Source organism: Schistocerca piceifrons, chromosome 8 (genome assembly GCF_021461385.2).
Source record: "Schistocerca piceifrons isolate TAMUIC-IGC-003096 chromosome 8, iqSchPice1.1, whole genome shotgun sequence".
Lineage (NCBI taxonomy): Eukaryota > Metazoa > Arthropoda > Insecta > Orthoptera > Acrididae > Schistocerca > Schistocerca piceifrons.
Window position 1 is genome coordinate 246,097,710 of NC_060145.1, and position 16,592 is coordinate 246,114,301.

The 16,592-nt window shown below is 40.2% G+C and overlaps 1 non-coding gene across 1 annotated transcript; it reads right to left on the reverse strand.

Annotated features, from left to right (window-relative positions):
* Nucleotides 1-15,999: 15,999 nt before the first annotated feature.
* On the reverse strand, nt 16,000-16,073 carry Trnai-uau. Its single transcript has one exon. It is a non-coding gene; the product is annotated as a tRNA-Ile (tRNA).
* Nucleotides 16,074-16,592: the final 519 nt, after the last annotated feature.

Genomic DNA, 16,592 nt, shown 5'->3' on the forward strand with positions numbered 1-16,592 from the left:
CAAAAGACAAAAACTTTCAGTTATTTCTCTTCTGTTCAGTATGTTAGAGCTTTGAGGGGAACATTGCACAGTTATTTAGTTGGTAAAGTAATTAATCGAAAGTGTAGGTGTTTTATTTAAAATGACAGTATACCGCACGTAATTGCTTTTGTCATAGACAACTTGTATTTGTGTAGTAATATTTCGCAGCAATCAGCACGAAGATAACTAACGAAGGATAATGGCCGATAACTAACATTTGATTAGCGGTCTCGTATTATGAGTCCTTTCAGAACAGCAACATGTAGCTTTTAAATGAAGTCTGATGTTTCCTTGTCTGGCGGCCATAAGCTACAAAATAAGATTTTTGTTATTTTAATTACGAGAGTCACTACTGCTTCGAGCCTTTGCAAAAAGCAGTAAAAAGAAAGTCACCATAAAATTCAAGCAAAGTTACATTAACATTAAAACTGATATTCTATTTGAAAGACACCAACTCAAACTTGTAATACTTAAAACTGAAAGTATATTTGAGGGACGGCAACTCAAACTTGTAATACGAATATTAATCCCATTTCACGAATAAACCAACCTTTACTGTAGACGTAGAAAAATGTGAGTTAAAGCGGATGAGTAGGAAATCCAAACCCGTAAAGCCCGTATACAGCATTAATAACGTCCTGATTTACACAGTCACCTCGTTTAAATATCTGAGGGTAGGAATGCAAAGCGATATGACATGGAACGAGTATGTGAGGATGGTGATAGGAAAGGCGAATAGTTGACTTCGGATTATTTGAAGAATTCTAGCCAAGTATGATAATTGTAATGAGGAGGTACTGAATAGAATTGGAGAGAAGATGAATTTGTGGCACAACTTGACTCTAAGAAGGGATCGGTTTGCAGGACATGTTCTCAGCCGTCAATTGATCACCACTTTAGTATTAGAGGGTAGCGTGGAGGGTAAAAGTCGTAGAGGGAGGCCAAGAGATGAATACACTGAGCTGATTTAGAAAGATGTAGGTGGCAGTAGGTACTTGGAGATAAGAAGCTTGCGCAGGATAGATTAGAATGGAGGGCTGCATCAGACCAGTCTCTGGACTGATACCAGCAGCAACATCGTTCATCTGTGAGGGAGACTGCAAATAGGACGGTTCGGGAACTCAAATAGGAATCACTTAATGGAAAGCGATGTTATTTTCTAGGAACACTACAGAGAAAACTTAGAGAATGGACTTTTGAAGTTAGCAGCATAACGATTCTGATGCCTCCAACATACATTGTGCGTAAGGACGACGAAGATAAGACACAAGAAATTTGCGCTCATACAGAAGCATACAGACGGTCGTTTTCTCTTCGGTTTTTTTTTTTTTTTTTTTTTTTTTTTAGTGGAACAGGAAAGGAAAGGATTAGTAGTGGTACGGGTACCTTGGGCCTGGCACCTAGATGTGGATTTAGGGTAGAATACAAACAATATTCACAATTTACTCATTTCGAAAAGAAGTTGTTATTCTTCTTCATTTGTGATGTTCCATGGAGGACCTTAGCTCTGACTTTAAACAGTGTGCGAAACGTATTCATATTCTAGATTGCAGGAAAAATGTATTAACGGCATGTTTTGAGTACTACTTATACTGAAATTCACCTTCAAACCGCTACACTTACAATCCATTGACATGTCTGTGCTTCTTTGTGTCATTGCAAAGGAAAGTGCTGCCACATGTCAACGGTGCTGTTTCAAAATGTAACTGGTGTAAAAATTTGGCAGTCTGATCCGTAGACAGTTAAATAGCTATCTAAAAAAAGTTTGTTTAAGCTGACCGTCATTGAATCAGTACACAGAATAAATTTGCTACACTAATATCACATACGATGGTCCCACTGTAAAGAAGCATATGTTGCACCTGAAGAAATCGGTGAAAGTTGTCACACTGTTATCGGATATGAAAGTACGAAATACCTGTAAACTTTTCTAGTGCCAATGCGCAATAAATAGAAACTGTTATTACACTTTTATGGAATTTATTATTATATCTTGTGACATTATTCGCCATTTTGTGTGAAAAAGTTAAATTTGTATCTTACGGTGTAGTTTTGCTGATTCTCTTCCATTTATGGCAGCACAATTAATCAAAGTGTATAACATTATCACATCTAATGAAACGTGTCAAAATACTGGTTAGCGACGAGGACTCGAGGTTAACGACAAAATTATATTAAGCGCCGCCGTAAAGATATATGGAAAGCATGGAAACGTTCCATGGGCGGACGGAGTCATGAACACCGAATATGTTCAGAATTCCTTTGTAATCTGTCGTTTCTCGATATCTCTACCGCTTACTGAAATTAGCTATATCGAATCTGTTCTAAGAAGCAAGTTAACATTTCACTGTACAAACAACGTATTAGGTAAAACAGGTCTGACCGTTTTGTGCTGATACTAGAGGACGAATAATGATATCCTGCAACTCTCCAACATTTTTTCCTGCGTGGGTTTTAACAGTGTCCTAGAAGTTGTACTAAAAACACTATACTCTAAAGGAATTTCGATGCAATCCGTAGTTGATGGCATCAGAAGTGGTATACTGTGTAGCTTCAGTGAATATCAACACAGCTTTTTTTTCTGTTGCACAGAATCAAAGGCGGCTGGATATTTCCGAAGCCTACAATCAACAGTGGTTGTATGGTGGCAGTGTCGAAGAAGATTTCCATCGCTAAAACGCACATGCAGTGTGTGACGTACCATGGGCACTGGCTGTGTGATGAAGCACTGGCACATCGCTTTCTTCACAGAAGCCTTCCAATTCCGTCATTACATGTGGGCGACCACTGTGTAACTGAAATAATTATGAGTCATGAACTTGCCTCAATTAATGACACTGCGTCCAAAACCTCCTACACACATGTACAATGACGCACCGAATGATCACATTTATCATATGATGGTTAAGCCACACAGAAAACAAGCCACAAGATTCGGGTATAGTCATTCCACGTAACACTATTGTGATAACTGCCAAATGATCACACAAAATTGTCGGAAATAGTTGAAGCACAGAAAGGTACCTTAGCAACTATTTGTGGTAAACACCAAAGTGTCACTTGCTGTAGGAAAGGATGTTGCGATATCATTCGAAACTACCACATTAAACAAATCGAAACGATTGTGACCACTATGCCATACCTATAAGAGTCTGACGCGTTTTGGGTTTACCTTGCTCACCTATCTTGACCTCGTGGATCCTTAGCTGCGGACATTTCTTTTCTAAAATGGAAACATAACCGACTTACAGGAAATCAGACTCTGGTTTATAATTTATGTAGTCGATTTCTGGACTTACAGTTTAGTACTCAGATGTATACGCACTTATGAGAATATATGAGAGAACAAGCTGCGTTTCACTATTTTGAAAGTAAATTGTAGAAATATAAACTGATAAAATATTTACTAATGTTTTGGTACCTCACACACTGCTAATACCGACGTATGCATAAACTTAAAGCTACAAAAAACCAAATTCAGATAGTGATTACTAAAAACTATTACCATATGCCCTAGCACTACTCAGACACTACATAGCAAACATCATAGTATCAGCAAAGCAAAGAGGAAAATCTGGGAATCGCATTAAGTTACGTTATTATCCGTACACTTGTTCGCAACTCCACCAGTAATGTACATCGAATTTTGGTAACAAAGCTCCATTGATCTACAGTTGTTATTCCTCTGAACGACGTAATTCACGGAAGATATGCAACCATCTAACAGTGCAATATACCATTAGAAATGCAATCGAAATTTTTAAAAAATAATTAAAAAATCTAAATAGGGAGTCCAATCCGGAAAATGGCAAATACCCAGCCACCCAGTACTGGCGGTAATACTTTAAGCAATATGGCAAGAAGTGGACATAGTTCTTCACAAAATATTTCGGTTACGAGTTATTTCCCATCAACTCCCAGAAACTTTTGATATCGAATATTTTACGGGAAACAGTTAGCAGTTAATAAAATCTCTATATGGGTATCCTGGTGTATCAGATTGTGTCTTGCATTAAGAAATTACGCATTTTGGAGTACGGCCCATATGAGTAGGCACTGCGTAAAACAGAAACTGATGAAACTACTAACTGCACTACATTCCACGTGTCCTCCGCGTTATAAAATAGCCCAGATCCATAGAAAAACAAATTAAGAACTAAGACAGGTAACAAACCACGTGTCAGATCGGCCCAAATTCGCTCGGAAGTAGCTTAACACTTGTACCGTGACTGTTCATTTAACACATACCACGTGCACATACCACTTGTAAATATCGCAGTGCCCGCCTACAGATTAACGTTGCTTAACATCTTGCACCAACGTAATAGCATGCATGCAGTCTAAAGCTCCGTTCACTGAGATAGGTGTCCACTTTCTGCCCTGGCTGAGTGGACGAAGCTACGCCGAAAGCTACCAACGTAGGGCAGATGGCGGTCATCTAGCCCCACGGTCATAATACACCACGTACACGCTTGTCCCTTCATTCGACCAACCTTTATCCATCGATTCGATGCTGTTTTCAATGTCAGTGCAATACGCACTTAGCGAATTATCACAGTTTGTTAACCGATTTCTGGATTGAATTTGCCCTATTCGACCCATTCCATAGTACTTTAGCGCCTTTTGACGAGGCATACTCGTTTCCGAAACGATTGATGTTTCCTAACTGATTTAGCTCGGACACGCACCGCTTGGTTTCGATTAGTCTCTTTACAGTCTTGGTTGCATACTGTCGGCACAATGTCATATACATATCTCCGTGTTTTGATTTATTTGTTACGTGTTGTAAATATCAAAATAGTTAACTTATTATACACTTCTGTTTATTTCTTCCTTATAAAACCACAAAAAATGTTTTTGTTACTTGTGTTACCATAATCTGCTCACCTCCACAAACCATATCTTTGAAGGAATATTGTGAACAAAGTGCCCACGATATGCGTTAGGACGGAGTCCTCGTTTGTCATATATGGCGTAAAGTCCCCGGAAACGATCAAACATTTTTTCTAACATCCACTATGTTTGTCAAATATTTGAGCGTGTACGGTGTTGTTTGACATGTTTGTCAAGCACAGATGGTGTATGACGTGTTTGCGTGAAATTTTGATTGACAAAAAGATTGACAAGACTTTGTTTGTGTCAATGTGTCGCCACATACGCTTAAGAAAAAGGTGTTTTATTGCAGTTTATTTCACAATTATGAATTCTACTATAATGTATAAAAACAAAATAACATTGAAAATTACTAAAATGTAGAGGTATCACATCTTTCGCAGCCATACTTACGTGTGAACAGGTTATGAACAAAATCAATATTTTACGCGTACAGTACATTACAAGCAGAATAGAATGAAATAAAAGAAATCGAAGCGCTCCATTCTTCCACGTGAGCCATGTGTTCTCATGTTATGGTATTTTAATGAATTTTCATTACAGAGCCGAGTAGACGAGAACTAATTTTCGCTATTTGTGTCTTGTTTTTCAATGTGAGGGCGAAGGAACGCAGAACAAATTATTACACGTTTCACTGTCTATCCGCAAAAAGTTACGTAAGTAAGTGTAACACTTCCATTAACTGGCTTTCAGTTGTACATTGTACATTTTAATCCTTTCCTTGGACCAGCGTCTCGTTTTCTTATTCTTTAAACACAATGCCAGAGACAATGTTAGAAATGATTTATCTGTATTTATAGCCATTCTCACTATTGCCAAAATACAGCATACATGATAAGCGTCTGCTTGAAAACTAACGTTAAACTGACAAGCTTTCTTTGTACGTGTATGGTCGTGTTTGATACATCCGTGGCTACATCGAGCAATCTTGACAGACAAGTTTCCTTATTTAGGAGGGTCTTAACATGTGTTAAAAAGTTTGATTTCCCATTCGTAGAAAGCTTTTGTAATCAGCAGGTACTGAGAGTAATATTTCCTTTGGCAGATTATAAAGTGTAAATATATAGTTTCAAGCCATTCCCTTAACCAGAGTTGTAGTATCTTCTTCTTCTTCTTGAAACACAATGCCAGGACTGCATTATCTGCACGTATTTGTGGCCATTCTCACTACTTTCAAAATACACACGATCGCGACCAGCGTCTGCTTCAAATTGAGGTTAAAATGACATACATTGTTTGATCGTGTACGGGTTGGCTTGGCAAAACCATGACTAGAAGAGAGCGACTTTGTCAAACATATTTGATCGTTTACTAGGGCCTTCAGATTTTTTTAACTTGTGCTGTGCTTGAGATCGACTCGAACTGTTCGAGCAGCTAATGTTACATCTCGAGAAATACGGAGTCAGTGAAGTAAAATGGAAACAAGCACAGTGACAGCATTCGCACAAGACATACAGAGCTAACTAACGGCCTTATAGCGTGGGGTGGTATTGGGTACAACCATAAGTCACAGTTGGTGCGTGTCCAGGGCAGTGAGACCTGTGTCACCTGCGTGAATGACATCCTGCGACCTGTAGCCGTACCCTTTTTGTACAATGCCCCAGGCCCCAGATGCCATTGTCCAGCAAGCCAATGCACGACCACATGCTGCTGCACGAACATGTTCTTTCTTGGTGTCACAGGATGTTAACATTTAGCTCTGGCTCGCCTTATCACCAAACTCGTCGTTGGTCGAAAACGTGTGGGATATGGTGAAACCATGGGTGCAGTGCTGTGAGCCAACGCCAGCCACCACTGAAGAAGTTTGGAGCCAGTTAAATGCAGCGTGGTGGCTACACCACAGGACGCTATTCGCACCTCATACGCGTCGATTATATCAAGCATGGAACCATTTATAAGGGACCATTGCGGAACCTGTGCTCACCAGGCAACAGGACACCTGCTGAACCAAGGTGACTGAAATGCTCATCGTTTCTGCAGAACATACCAATCTACATGTCCGGTGAACATGAGCGTCCTATCTCTAGTCGTTCAAGGCATTCTGCTTTTTTTTCTGAATATGAGTGTATTATTAACTTTATTTCAACTATCTCCACTTCGTTTTGTATTTAATATATTTATATTAAATCGGTTCACAGAAAAATTGTCTTACATGGTTAATAGTTAATATTCTGTGTTTTTCCTCTTACGTCCACTGCGTCTTTTGGGCGCTAACGGTTTTCCTGTGAAGGCTGCGTACGTCTCTTTCTGGTAGCCAATGGCGCAGTTCTGATTCGCGTTGTATGAGTTCACAGCAGCCACACACACATACACGGCAATTGATATTCTGTTGCCTCGCGGGTGAAGCCTTCACGTCCATTTCCTCTGACAGGTACATACGTACTCATGCCAAACGAGTCAAATGGCAAGCCTTTGTGCGTCGCCGTATAGAAATAAGCGGGATATTTTCTGCCTCTTTTGTGGTCTCCTGTCGCCAACCATCAGTCACGGTTGACATGAACCGTGTCGTCAACACCATCGTTCTTAGAAGCGAACTAGTATTCGGGAATTCACTGCAGAAAATGCCAGAAGCACACAGCATCGTTACTGGCCCTCCACTGGTTTGCTTCAGTGCAGTCAGAATGAACTATTTATGTTGAGAGAGAGCCCACGTAGCTCTTTAGCAATTTGCTGTGCTCGGATTAGAAATAGTGCAGTAGAGGGATACTGGCATTCACCAATTTACAACGAAGAAGCGTAACGGACGTAGAAGAAAAGTTGAAACTTCAGGTTGAAAGAATATAAATCATTTGCTGATGCCATTGCTATTCTGAGTGACTGTGATGCATAAATGCAAGGAAGAGTAAACAAATTGTATTGAGAAATAAGTGGAGCCCCCTCTCGCCCGTACTTTCATGGTGGCTCTCATAAGAAGTTCTGCAGTCACCTCTGGTGAATAGCCTTTCTATTATTGATTTACGTTTTTTTCTTTATTTTTTTCAGTCATTTATTTTCTGACTGGTTTGATTTGGCCCGCTACGAACTCCTCTCCTGTGCCACACTTATCATCTCGAGTAGCACTTGCAAATTACGTGCTCAGTTGTTTGCTGGATGTATAACAGGCTCTGTCTTCCTCTACAGCTTTTATCCTCTACCGCTCCGTCTAGTAACTTGGAAGTTATTCCCTGATGTCTTAACGGATGACCAAACAACCTGTTCTTTTCATACGTCCCTTTCATCTCTGATCCTACGTGGAAGCTTCACATTCCTTAACTTATCAGTCCACCTAATTTTCAACATTCTTCTGAAGAACCACATCTCAAATGCTTCGAGTCCCTTCTGTTCCAGTTTTCCCACAGTCCGGGTTTCACTTCCATAGAATGCTGTGCTCCAGAAGAACATTCTCAGAAATTTCTTCTTCGAATTAAAATCTATAATAGATACGGCAGACTTCTCTTCGCCAGAAACGTCTTTTTTGACAGTGCTAGTCTGCTTCTCATATCCTCCTTCCTCCGTCCGTTATGGGTTATTTCGCTGACCAGGTGGCAGAATCACTTAACTTACTCTACTTTGTGATCACTAATTATGATCTCTAGTTTCTCGCTATCTTCATTTCTGCTTATTATCATTGGCTTTCGCCTTTCTTCTATTTACTCTCAGTCTACACTGTATACTTATTAGAATGTCCATTCCATTTAATAGATTCCGTAAACCTGAGGATAGCAATATCATCATCAACGAATCTTCACATTGATATTAATACACCTTGAGTTTTAGTCTCACTCCTAAACCTTTCATTTATTTCCGTTAATCATTCTTCGAACAGCAGGAACGACAGACTAGTTCCCTTTACTACAATCTTTTTAATTCGAGTGCTTCGTTTTCGATAAATTTAGACAACATAGACTATGGGCAACAGCGACTTGATGCTATATTTTATAAGGAACAGCCAAGATCGAGCACTCTTATTGTTTCCTTTTGGTTCTTGTACGTATTCTGTATTTCCTGTCTTTTCCGACAGTTTCCCTCCCAGCTGTCACTGTCGAACACTTTTTCCAGGTCGGCCAATCCCATGGATCTGTCTTGATTTTTCTTCAATCTTGCTTCCATTGTTGTTGTTGTTGTTGTAGTCTTCAGTCCTGAGACTGGTTTGATGCAGCTCTCCACGTTACTCTATCCTGTGCAAGCTTCTTCATCTCCCAGTACTTACTGCAACCTGCATCCTTTTGAATCTGCTTAGTGTATTCATCTCTTGGTCTCCCTCTACGATTTTTACCCTCCACGCTGTCTTCCAATGCTAAATTTGTGATTCCATGATGCCGCAGAACATGCCCTACCAGCCGGTCCCTTCGTCTTGCCAGGTTGTGCCACGAACTTCCCTACTCGCCGATTCTATTCAATACCTCCACATTAGTTATGTGATCTACCCAAGTAATCTTCAGCATTCTTCTGTAGTACCACATTTCGAAAGCTTCTATTCTCTTCTTGTCCAAACTATTTATGTCCATGTTTCGCTTCCATACATGGCTACACTCCATACAAATACTTTCAGAAACGACTTCCTGACAAATCTATACTCGACGTTAACAAATTTCTCTTCTTCAGAAATGCTTTCCTTGCCATTGCCAGTCTACTTTATATCCTCTCTACTTCGACCATAATCCGTTATTTTTCTCCCCAAATAGAAAAACTCCTTTACTACATTAAGTGTCTCATTTCCTAATGTAATTACCTCAGCATCACTCGACTTAATAAGACTACATTCCATAACCCTCGATTTGCTTTTGTTGATGTTCATCTTATATCCTCCTTTCAAGACATTGTCCATTCCATTCAACTGCTCTTCCAAGTCCTTTGCTGTCTCTGACAGAATTACAATGTCATTGGCAAACCTCCTAGTTCATATTTCTTCTCCATGGATTTTAATACCTACTCCGAATTTATCTTTTGTTTCCTTTACTGCCAGCTCAATATACAGATTGCATAACATCAGGGAGAGGCTACATCCCTGTCTCACTCCCTTCCCAACCACTGCTTCCCTATTATGCCCCTCGACTCTTATAACTGCCATCTGTTTTCTGTACAAATTGTAAATAGCCTTTCGCTCCCTGTATTTTACCCCTGCCACATTTAGAATTTCAAAGAGAATATTCAAGTCAACATTGTCAAAAGCGTTCTCTAAGTCTACAAATGCTAGAAACGTAGGTTTGCCTTTCCTTAATCTTTCTTCTAAGATAAGTCGTAAGGTCAGTATTGCCTCACGTGTTCCAACATTTCTACGGAATCCAAACTGATCTTACCCGAGGTCGGCATCTACCAGTTTTTCCATTCGTCTGTAAAGAATTCACGTTAGTATTTTGCAGCTGTGACTTATTAAACTGGTAGGTCGGTAATTTTCACATCTGTCAACACCTGCTTTCTTTGGGATTGGAATTATTATATTCTTCTTGAAGTCTGAGGGTATTTCGCCTGTCTCATACATCTTGCTCACTAGATGGTAGGGTTTTGTCACGACCGGCTCTCCCAAGGCAGTCAGTAGTTCTAATGGAGTGTTGTCTACTCCCGGGGCCTTGTTTCGACTCAGGTCTTTCAGTGCTCTGTTAAACTCTTCACGCAGTATCGTATGTCCCATTTCATCTTCATCTACATCCTCTTTCATTTCCGTAATATTGGCCTCAAGTACATCGCCCTTGTATAGAACCTCTATATACTCCTTCCACCTTTCTACTTTCCCTTCTTTGCTCAAAACTGGGTTTCCATCTCAGCTCTTGATATTCATACAACTGGTTCTGAAACTTCCTGGCAGATTAAAACTGTGTGCCCGACCGAGACTCGAACTCGGGACCTTTGCCTTTCGCGGGCAAGTGCTCTACCATCTGAGCTACCGAAGCACGACTCACGGCCGGTACTCACACCTTTACTTCTGCCAGTATCTCGTCTCCTACCTTCCAAACTTTACAGAAGCTCTCCTGCGAACCTTGCAGAACTAGCACTCCTGAAGGAAAGGATACTGCGGAGACATGGCTTAGCCACAGCCTGGGGGATGTTTCCAGAATGAGATTGTCACTCTGCAGCGGAGTGTGCGCTGATATGAAACTTCCTGGCAGATTAAAACTAAGCCATGTCTCCGCAGTATCCTTTCTTTCAGGAGTGCTAGTTCTGCAAGGTTCGCAGAAGAGCTTCTGTAAAGTTTGGAAGGCTGGAGACGAGATACTGGCAGAAGTAAAGCTGTGAGTACCGGGCGTGAGTCGTGCTTCGGTAGCTCAGATGGTAGAGCATTTGCCCGCGAAAGGCAAAGGTCCCGAGTTCGAGTCTCGGTCGGGCACACAGATTTAATCTCCCAGGAAGTTTCATATCAGCGCACACTCCGCTGCAGAGTGAAAATCTCATTCTTGGAACTGGTTCTCTTTTTTCCAAACGTCTCTTTAATATTCCTGTACCGGTATCTATCTTACCCCTAGTGAGATAAGCCTGTACCTCCTTACATTTGTCCTCTAGCCGTCACTGCTTAGTCATTTTGCACTTCCTGTAGATCTCATTTTTGAGACGTTTGTTATACTTTTTACCTGCTTCATTTACTGCATTTTTCCCCTTTCATCAATTAAATTCAATATTTCTTCTGTTACCCAAGGATTTCTACTAGCCCTCATCTTTTTACGTACTTGATCGTCTTCTGTCTTCACTACTTTATCCCTCAGAGCTACCCATTCTTCTTCTACTGTATTTCTTTCCCCCATTCCTGTCAATTGTTCCCTTATGCTCTCCCTGAAACTCGATAAAACCTCTGGTTTAGTCAGTTTATCGAGGTCCCATCTCGTTAAATTTCCACCATTTGCAGTTTCTTCAGATTTAATCTACAGTACATAAACAATAGATTGTGGTCAGAGTCCACAACTGCCCCTGGAAATGTCTTACAACTTAAAACCTGGTTCCTAAATCTCTGTCTTACCATTATATAATCTATCTGATACCTTCTAGTACCTCCAGGATTCTTCCATGTATACAACCTTCTTTTATGATTCTTCAACCAAGTGTTAGCTGTGATTAAGTTATGTTCTGTGCAAAATTCTACCAGACGGCTTCCGCTTTCATTTCTTACCCCCAATCCATATTCACCTACTATGTTTGCTTCTCTCCCTTTTGTACTCTCGAATTCCAGTCACCCACGACTATTAAATTTTCGTCTCCCTTCACTACCGAATATTTTCTTTTATCTCATCATACATTTCATCAATTTCTTCATCACCTGCAGAGCTAGTTAGCATATAAACTTGTACTACTGTAGTAGGTGTGTGCTTCGTGTCTATTTTGGCCACAATAATGCGTTCACTATGCTGTTTGTAGTAGCTTACCCGCACTCCTATTTTTTTATTCATTATTAAACCTACTCCTGCATCACCCCTATTTGATTTTGTATTTATAAACCTGTATTCACCTGACCAAAAGCCTTGTTCCTCCTGCCACCGAACTTCACTAATTCCCACTATATGTAACTTTAACCTATCCATTTCCCTTTTTAAATTTTCTAACCTACCTGCCCGATTAAGGGATCTGACATTCCGCCCTCCGATCCGTAGAATGCCAGTGTTCTTTCTCCTGATAACGACGTCCTCTTGAGTAGTCCCCGCCCGGAGATCCGAATGGGGGACTATTTCACCTCCGGAATATCTTACCCAAGAGGACGCCATCATCATTTAACCATACAGTAAAGCTGCATGCCCTCTGGAAAAATTACGGCCGCAGTTTCCCCTTACTTTCAGCCGTTCGCAGTACCAGCACAGCAAGGCTGTTTTGGTTAGTGCTACAAGGCCGGATCAGTCAATCATCCAGACCGTTGCCCCTGCCACTACTAAAAAGGCTCCTGCCCCTCTTCAGGAACCACACGTTTGTCTGGCCTCTCAACAGATACCCCTCCGTTGTGGCTGCACCTACGGTACGGCCATCTGTATCGCTAAGGCACGCAAGTCTCCCCACCAACCGTAAGGTCCATGGTTCAACTGTTATACTAATACTGTGTCTTTGGTGCCTGGATTTCTTCGAAAACCAAAAGGATCGGTATCTGACACATCCCCAATTTTGATTTCCATTCTTTTGTGTATTGTTCTTGTTAGCAACTTGAATGCATCAGCTGTGAAGTAGATTGTGCTATAATTCTCGCAATTGCCGGGTCTTGCAATCTTGGGAATTGTGTGGATGATATTGTTCCCGGAAGTCTGAAGATATACCGCGAGTCTAATACATCCCACACCCAAAGGTGAGTAAGCATTTAGTATCCACTTCTCCCCCACTCCACAATGATTTTAGAAATTTCAATGGAATGTTATCTGTCGCTTCCTCCTTATTTGATTTTAGTATTATAATCGGGATGGGGGCCCATACGTCTGGTTGCGGCCACCCATTAATGTGGTCCCATGTGGAATACAGCACACTGAAGCATTTCAAGGTAGCGGGTTAGGGCGAACGGAAATAGATACCACGGTGAACACTAGGAAAAACATGTGTCACAGTCTGGACGGATGGTAGGGCTGTTGGCGGATTTGTACTGCTAACAGCGACAGTCCAGCAGATTACAAGGATGGTTGCTGGGAACTGACGGTGTCGCCTTCGCCGTACACAACGCTCTCGATCCTGCAACATGCAAAGGCCACCGTCAGAGTGCTCAATACATATTTATATACTGCTATACAAGCCCAACCTGTAGTTTAACGTCTTTACCAAAATTGTCGAAAATTTCCGGACCATTCTTACACGATACACTAATAAAAGTTCGGAGAGGCGTACTGTACATATATTTCTAATATATACGATAATCTAGGCTTCTATGTGAAGACAGGCCTTAGTTTAACATTGTTAGCAAGAATCTCGAAATTATCCTTACCGACTTACTTGAAATTTTTGCAGTATGCTTTTATAAACGCACCGAACAACATACGCTACAATTGTTTAGGTATACACGGTTTATATATGGTTAAATACGGTTTCATTATGCTCTTATGAATATTCGGATCGACATAGGCTGCACATGTTTTGAAGTACATACAGTTTACATGCATATACACAATGTATAAATGGGAAGGATTGTTAACAAAAATCTAGAAAGGTTCTTGACGAAATAAATTAAAAATGTATGCGACAATAAACATACTTACAGCCATATGCTGCTTTTTAATGTATATAGCAAAATTCTCCAGAAGTTAGACCGATGTAACTGAAATTTTCACACGATACTTTAATAAACGTTCAGACAGACCTCATACATATTTGCGATATATATGGTACATAAATAAATACTACATAAAGGAGAAACGTGGTTAGGAAAAATCTCGATAGGTTCCTGATTGATATACATCGAATTTTGGCGTAAGAATGTAATAAGCAGTTGGATCAACGTAGACTAGTCCGTTTTTAAATGTATATTTGATATGTAAAGACCTATACCTATACCACCATAAAGCATTAAGTCGTTGTTTAACGTTGTTACCAAAATTCTCGAACAGTCCTTGACCGGTACACTTCAAATCTTACATGATACCCTAATAAACACTCGGACAGACGTACAATACACATATTTTAAATATAACTGGTATATAAATACATGTATACTATATAAAAGGGAAATGTTTTCAGCAAAATTCTTGGAGAGTTCGCGGCCTATTTGATTCAAATGTTTACATGATACTCTAATATACGTTAGGATGGATGTAAGCTATGTATTTAATATACGTGGTGTATATGAATGTACGCATAGTGCATTAAGGGAAAATGTTGTTACCAAAAAAATCTAAAGTATTTGACCTATGTACCTAAAATTTTATACGATACTTGAAACCATTTTTAAATACATATGCAACATAATTATAAACATAATGAGAAAAGGGTAAAGATTTTTAGCAAGTTATTGGCTGACATATTCCAAATTCTTGCACTACATTTTAATATACGCTTAGGCGGACATCGGGTACATATTTTCTTAAATATGGTATATATTTCCTCAAACGTTTATGCTACATAAATATGTATGTAATATGTGAAGGGGGAAAGGTTTCTAGAAAAAATCTCGAAAAGGTCTTTACCAATTTATTTAAGACTTTTACGTGATGCTCTAATGAACACTCAGACAGCAATGGCTGTACAATTTTTAATATATATGTGACATGTAAATACATATTTAATATATAAAGAATGCACGTTGTTAGCAAAAATCTCGAAATTTTTTTTAAAAATGTACAGATCTACTGTTTAAACCACCTGCGATAAAGAAAATGTTGTGCTGTTAAAATGTGCGGTATCATTTCCTTTCTCGCAGCCAGTTTTAACTTAAATACCGGAGCGTTTAAACCTTTAGACAAACTGTTAGCTCCATACAAATATTTCTTCTGATATATAATTTCGAATAGAAATTGTATACACAATAATGTACTATTTTGTTTCATTTGTTCCAGTCAATTTATAGAGAAAACAGAGGTGTTGTATTTATGTTTTATTGGCTTATAATTAGACTACTACAATGGAATCTCAATAATCCGAAACATTGCAGCACTACCTGTTCACAGATTAAAACCATGGGAAATACTGTCGTTCAAGCTACTATCCCCACAGATCCAGGAGCTGCAGAGGTCTCTCCTCTACCCCCTATATTAAAGATCCCAAACCGTTTACCTGTTCTTTCTAAATGACTTCTATTCCCAATGAGATATCGTTTGCTATAGCAGTAAACAAAGCTCAAGGTCAGAAAAGAAGGGAGAGGAGAGGGTGACGTGAGAAAATGGACAGAGAGAAAGGAAAGGGGAGAAAATGAACGGAGAGAGGGGAAGAAGGAAATGGACAGAGAGATGGCTGACACAGTGATGGCCCAAGATGTGATCGGGAGAGCCTGAGAGGAGGGGGAAGGTGGAGAAGATGGACAGCGGGAGCGAGGAACAGCAAGAGATTTATGAAGAGTGAGGAGAAGAAGGAGGGGGGAATGGACAAACGGGAGGAAAACGTGGACAAAGAAATGGGAAAGAAGGAGATTGGGACGTATATACTATTAATAATGACTAACTGAAAACCTCAGCTGCCGACAGGTGTTGTTGTTATACCTCGATGTGGACAGCTGAAAATGTGTACCCCGACCGGGACTCGAACCCGGGATCTCCTGCTTATATAGCAGACGCTCTATCCATCTGAGCCACCGAGGACACAGATGAACAGCGCGACTGCAGGGACTTATCCCGTGCACGCTTCCCGGTCGGGGCACACATTTTCGGCTGTCCACATCGAGGTGTAACAACAACACCTGTCGGCAGCTGAGGTTTTCAGTTAGTCATCATTTATTCCAGGGAAAAGCTGCACGGTCATCAACAGTAACTGTTCTTTCGAGAACAAGTTACTGTCTTCGTATATATAGTATATACTATTTCCGTATATATTTATCAATTGCGCAGCATTTCTGGGTTCACTACAAATTATCGTACGGGATTCGTTTCTAATTCTTACATTTTCAGCTCACTTGCGTATTGTTGTGTGTCTGTAGCACGGGAAAACTGAAATATGGGGACTAAGGGGCAGACGAAGGCAAGGACTCCTGAGACATTTGACAGAAAATAGTAAATAATGGACGAAGCAAGGAGGACTTAAAGAACGGGGTAGCACAGGCAAAAATACTGTTTAAGGCCAAAAGATATCCGTTGAATCAAACAAGCGCTTAATGTGAGGAA